Source organism: Orycteropus afer, unplaced genomic scaffold, assembly GCF_000298275.1.
Source record: "Orycteropus afer afer isolate SDZICR_OR568_19922 unplaced genomic scaffold, OryAfe1.0 scaffold00002, whole genome shotgun sequence".
In the NCBI taxonomy this organism is placed as follows: Eukaryota; Metazoa; Chordata; class Mammalia; order Tubulidentata; family Orycteropodidae; genus Orycteropus; species Orycteropus afer.
The window spans coordinates 23,142,290-23,149,393 of NW_006921589.1; positions in this window are offsets into that span (position 1 = coordinate 23,142,290).

The following is a 7,104-nucleotide window of genomic DNA, read 5'->3' on the forward strand; positions in this document are numbered from 1 at the left end:
ATGAAGAAAGCAAAAGGTCATTAGAATGATGGGAAAGGAAGAAAAGACCAAAATGGATGTCAGAAGAGACTCTGAAACTTGCTATTGAATGGAAAGTAGCTAAAGGAAGTGGAAGAAATGACAAGATAAAAGAGCTGAACAGAAGATTTCAAAGAGCAGCTTGAGAAGACAAAAAAATTATTATAATGAAATGTGCAAAGACCTGGAGTTAGAAAACCAAAAGGGAAGAGCACACCCAGCATTTCTCAAGCTGAAAGAACTGAAGAAAAATTCAACCCTCAAGTTGCAATATTGAAAGATTCTATGGCAAAAATATTGAATGATGCAGGAAACATCAGAAGAAGATGGAAAGAATACGCAGAGTCACTGTACCAAAAACAATTGGTTGATGTTCATCCATTTCAGAAGGTGGTATATGATCAGGAACCAATGGTGCTGAAGGAACAAGTTGAAGATGCACTGCAGGAATTGGTGGAAAATGGGGCTCCAGGAATTCACAGAATACAGATGCTGTGCTGAAGCCACTTAACTCCTCTATTCCAAGAAATATGGAAGACAGCTATCTAACCAACTGACTAGAAGAGATCCATATTTGTAATGATCTCCAAAGAAAGGAGATCACACACAATGTGAAAATTATCAAACAATATCATTAATATCACACACTAGTAAAATCTTGCTGAAGATAATTCAAAAATAATTGTAGCTGTAAATTGAGAGGGAACTTCCAGAAATGCAAGCTGGATTCAGAAGAGGATGTGGAATGAGGGATATCATTACTGATGTCAGATGGATCTTGGTTGAAAGCAAAGAATACCAGAAAGATGTATATTTGTGTTTTATTGGCTATGCAAAAGCCAATTTGATTGCATGGATCATAACAAATTATGGATAACATTGAGAAGAATGGGAATTCCAGAACATTTAATTGTGCTCATGAGGAATTTGTACATAGACCAGGAGGCTGTCATTTGAACAAAACAAGGGATACTGAATGGTTTAAAATCAGGAGGGCAGTGCATCAGGGATGTATACTTTCAACAAGCTTATTCAATCTGTATGCTGAGCAAATAATCAGAGCAGCTGGACTATATGAAGAAGAACATGGCATCAGAATTGGAGGAAGGCTCATTAACATCTGATATAGGCAGATGACACCACTTTGCTTGCTGAAAGTGAAGATGACTTGATGCACTTATTGATGAAGTTTCAAAGCTACAAACTTCTGTATGGATTACACCTCAACATAACCAAAACCAAAAAAAACCAAACCCACTGCCACTGAGTCGATTTCAACTCATAGCAACCCCCACTGGGTTTCTGAGGTGGCAAATCTTTATAGAACTGATTGACCAGTCTTGCTTCTGCAGAGTGGCTGGTGGGTTTGAACTGCCAGACTTCTGGTTAGCAGTCAAATGTCTTAGGCACTGTGCCACCAGAACTCCTTACCTCATACATAAAGAAAATGAAAATCCTCATAACTGGACCATTCAGCGGCATCACGATAAATGGAGAAAAGATTGAAGTTGTCAAAGATTTCATATTACTTGTTTCCACAATCAACACCAATGGAAGCAGCAGTCAAGAAATCAGACAATGTATTGCACTGGGCAAGTCTGCTGCAAAAGACTTCTTTAAAGTGCTAAAACACAAAGATGTCTCTTTGAAGACTAAGGTGCACCTAACCTAAGCTATGGTGATTTCAGTCACCTCATGTGCATGTGAAAGCTGGACAATGAATAAGGAAGACTGAAGAAGAGTTGATGCTTTTGAGTTGTGATGTTGGCAAAGAAAACTGCAAGTACCATGGACTGCTGCAAGAAGGAAAAAATGTGTCCTGGAGGAAGTGCAGCCAGAATGCTCCTTGGAAGGGAGAATGACCAGACTTCATCTCACATACTTTGGTCATGTTGTCAGAAGGGACCATTCCCTAGAGAAGGATGTCATGCTTGGTAAAGTGGAGGATCAACAAAAATCGGGAAGGCCCTCAATGAGATGGATTGATACAGGGGCTGCAATGATGGGCTCAGGTATAGCAAGGATTGTGAGGCTGGCACAGGACTGGGAAGAGTTTCATTTCCTTGTACACTGGGTCGCTACGAGTTGGATCCATAAAGATTAAACCAAACCACTGCCATCCAGTTGATTCCAATTCATAGTGACCCTATAGGACAGAGTAGAACCTCCCCATACTTTGTCTAAAGCTGCTATCTTTTTGGAAGCTGACTGCCATATCTTTCTCCTGTGGAGTACTGGTGGATTCAAACAGCTGACCTTTTAGTTAGCAGCCAAGCACTTATTCACTGTGCCACCAGGGTGCCTTCCCAGAAAAATTACAACCTAGAAAACCCCATGGGGCTGTTCTGCTTTATCACATGGTGTCCCCATGAGTTGAATATTGACTCAAGGGTACCTAACAACGACAACTCTAAAGGGAAGAGCCATTGTTTTAGAGTCAATTCCTATTCAGTAAACCTATGTTGTTGTTGTTATGTGCCGTCGAATTGTACCTGACTCATAGCAACCCCTCCTTCGGTTTCCGAGGCAGTATCACTACGGAAGTAGATTGCCCAACCTTCCTTCCGAGGAGTGGCTGGTGGGTTTGAACTGCCAGCCTTCTGGTTAGCAGTCAAATGCCTTAGGCACTATGCCATCAGAGCTCCCAGCAAATCTATAGGACAGAGTAAAACTGGCCCATATGGTTTCCAAGTCTGTAAATCTTTATAGAAGCAGACTACCATATCTTTCTCACCTGGAAGGACTGGTGGGTTTGAACTGTCAATCTTTGGGTTAGTAGCTGAAAGTTTAACCACTATGCCACCAGATCTCCTCTCTAGATGTCAGAGACACCAAATATTCTAAAACATAGCATATGGCCTTTAAGTGGAGATAATATAACAGAGATGTCAGAAAAAAAAAAGTGGCAATAAGTCAGGGTTCTCTAGAACTTTACTCTTGTAAGATCAGAGAAAACTTTTAATAAAGTATTTCCCTTTTTCTGTTCTTTTCAATGAGAGTGCATTCTGTTTCCTCTACAGAACAGAGATGACATTAAAGAACTCATTTGATTTGACCTATTAAAAAGGATAGAACTGATTGAAATGAGAGTTTAAACAGGTCAGTAAAACATCTTTCTAGCCTTCCTCTCCTACTTGTCTATTTTAGAGCACTCTGTTCTTTCTGCTCTCTTATTTCCCACCAGTATTTCTTCATCTTAATAGTGCATTGAGCACCGAAATATAATTTTAGAAACAATAAGAGAGAGGCCAGGAAAAATTGACTGTCAACCAACAGATTGTGTCTTCTTCTTAAGAAATCACTCTTACAATAAAGAACAAGAAAGAGGACTTCTAAAATAATAATTTTAGATGGGAAACAATTCTACTTAACTTCAGTTTGGATAAAGTGTGACCTGTTTGTATTGCATTTTCTACAGGTCTGGGGCCAAAATCCATACATTTTATCTTAATAGCATATCCCTATAACTGAATTTCCTTACTTTTCAATATCATTTCATACTGTGGGCTTGAATATTTAGGAAAAGCAGTGATAGTCATGTTACTTACAGAACAAGTCCTGGGCTAGAAATCTGAAAACTAGGCTTTGTTTTCATACCTGCTACTGATTGTGTAAAACTTTGTGAAAACCACTTACACAGTCTGCACTTTTTATCAACTTCACTGCTAAAAGATCAAATATAAAGCCAGTTGTAAAACAGGAAACTAAGAAGAAAAAAAAATTCATTTAAAAAATTCTAAGAATATATATAGGGTTGGCAGAGGATATTTTTACATATGTATTTGTATGTATGGCAAATGTATTCAAGGATACAGCAAAGCATACAGAGGGCAAAATTTTGAAAATTCCTTAGCTATTACCTTTCACCTTGAGGGCATCGGTCACCAGGCTTTGGCACTTAGGACACAATCTTGGAAGATATCTAGGTCAATTTTCATAACATAGTCCACAAAGATAATGTCCTATGTCATACTTTGGTGAGTAGTGACTGGGGTCTTAAGAGCTGGCAAGTGGCCATCTAGGATGCAACTATTGGAGTAAATAAGAGTGAAGAAAATCAAAGACTCAAGGAAATTATTAGAGCGAAAACTAATGGACCATGCGAACCACACCCTCCACTACCCTGAGACCAGAAGAACTAGATGGTGGCTGGCTTCCACTACCTACCACTCTGATCAGCATCACAGTAGAAGATCGTGGACAGGGCAGGAGAAAGAAAAATTTAGAAGAAAATTTAAAATCATAAAAAAGACCACCACACTTACTGGTCTGAAAGAGCCTGGTGGAACCCCTGAGGCTATGGCCCTTAGACACCTTTCAGGCTGGAACTGAACCCACCCCCAGGGATCACCTTTCAGCCAAAAATAGACAGGCCTATAAAATGAGTGAAAACACTAGGGAGGAACATATTCCTTAGCACCATCAAGCATTTGAGATCAAAGGGGCAACATTTGCCCAAAAACAAAGTTCAGAAGGCAGGAAAAGGCAAGAGATAAGGATGAATGGAAATGGGGAAATCAGGGAGGAAGTGGAAAGAGTATGTTATATTGAAGAAATTGCAACCAATAGCATGAAACAAAATGTGCACAAATTGTTGAAGGGAAAACTAATTTCCTCAGTAAACTTTCACTCAAACCACAATAAAAAATTTAAAAAAAAAAATCTAAGATTATTTTATCCTTAACAATGTGAAGTATATACTTTGTGCTTTTGTTTATCAACTGTTGTTACTGTTGGTTGCTGTTGAGTAGATCCCAACACATGTTAACCCCACAGGTGCAGACTAGTGTTGCTCCATAGGGTTTTCACAGCCCTTTTGGAAGCAGATTGCCAGGCCTGGCTCCCGAGGTTCCTCTGGGTGGGTTCAAACCACCAACCTTTTTGTTAATATTCATTCAAGTGCTCAACAATTGGCACCACCCAGGGACTCCTTTCAACAACAGTACTAAGATATAAATCACATACCATGGAATGAATCCACTTAAAGTATGCAAGTGAAATGGCTTTTAGCATATTTAGAGATATGTGCAACCACCACCACAATCAATTTTTGAGCATTTTAATTACCACAAAAAGAAACTCAGCACCTCTTAGCCATAACCTTCCAATCCCCTCATCCATCTAGACCTAAGCAACCACTAATCTACTTTCTACCTCATCAAATTTCCCTATTCTAGACATTTCATATTAATGTACTCATAAAATATGTGGCTCTTTATGACTGGCTTCTTTTACTTGTACATCCATGTCGTAACATTATCAGTACTTCATTTCTTCTTATGTAATATTCCACCGTATGGGCATACAACATTTTGTTTATTCATTCATTACTTGATGGACATTTGGGTTGTTTGAACTTTGTCTATTATAATTAATGCTGCTATGAATATTTGTGCACAAGTTTTGTTTGAATGTATGTTTTCGTTTCTCTTATGTATGTATCTAGGAATAGAATTGCTGATCATGTGGTAACTCTGCTAAGGGAACTGTAAAACTGTTTTAAAGAATGACTTTACCATTTTGCATTCTCATTGCCAATGTATGAGAGTTTCAATTTCTCCACATCCTCTCCAACGCTTGTTATCACCTGTCTTTTTGATTATAGGTCTCTTTGTGGTTGTGAAAAGGTATCCCATTGGGGTTTTAGCTTGCATTTCCCTCCTAGTCAATGCTGTTGAACATCTTTTCATGTGCTTTTTGGAAGTTTGTCGATTTACTTAGGAGAATGACTTGTTCGGATCCGTTGTCCACTTCCATTTGGGTTGTTGTGTCGTGTGCATAGTGTAGATTGTTAATGAGTCTTCTGCCAATCTGGATGCAGCATTCTTCTTTATATAGTCCACCTTCTTAGGTTATTTTCTCAGCATACAAATTGAATGAGTATGGTGAAGGCATACAACATTGCTGTACCCCTTTTCTGGTTTTAAACCATGCAATATCCCCTTCCTCTGTTGGAACAACCTACTACGTGCAGATGACACCACCTTGCTTGCTGAAAGCAAAGAGGAAGTGAAGATCAAAGACTACTGCGTTCAGTATGGCTTACACCTCAACATAAAGAAAACAAAAATCTTCACAACTGGAATAATAAGCAACATCATGATAAACATAAAATGTATTACTGTCAGGGATTTCACTTTACTTGGATCCATAATTAACATCCATTGAAGCAGCAGGCAAGAAATCAAATGACACATTACACTGGGCAAATCTGCTGCAAAAGACTTCTTTAAAATGTTCAAAAGCAAAGATGTCACTTTGAACACGAAGGTGCACCTGACCCAAGACATAATATTTTCAATAGTTTCATACGTATGTGTATTGGGCATGGCTGTAGCTCCCCAAGATGGCTCCCAGAGTCTATCTTGTTTGGCCAAGGGCCAATTAATACAAAGTCATTCATACCCCCTCTCTTTTTCCCCATTCTGAGCCACATTCCTTAGTTAATAGCAATGTCTTATCACAGGCAAATACCACCAGACCTTGCTCCAGGCCCCCTACCAGGGTGAGCCATCACTGAGCCTGAAACAGGCACATAGTTCCTGCTGATAGCTACTCAAACAAAGGTATAAATATCTCTGGGAAAAGAGGAGGTTTAGTTGACAGAGAAACTAACCAGCTGGCCTCCGCTGGCTACGTCATAGCTTTTCTCACAACCCCCACTTTGGAATAAAACTTTTTCATGTCTCTGAGTACTCCTGCAGTTTCTGTAACCCTTAAAATTACAAGCCTTTTGTGGTTCCTGGTTATAACCTAGACAGCATTGATGCATTTAAATTATGGTGTTGTTGGTGAAGAATATTGAATATGCCATGGGCTGTCAGAAGGCAAACAAATATGTCTTAGAAATACAACCAGAATGCTCCTCAGAAGAGAGGATGGTGGGACTTTGTCTCATACTTTGGACATAATATTAAGAAGGACTAGCACCTGGAGAAGGACGCTGCACCTGGTAAAGGAGAGGATTAACGAAAAAGGGGAATGCCCTCGTGGTGTTTATGTTTGTGTGTCAACTTGGCTGGGCCTGGTTGAGTGGCTGGGCAGCTGGATGTAGTATTCCCCATGATGAGACTGGTAATCAACTCC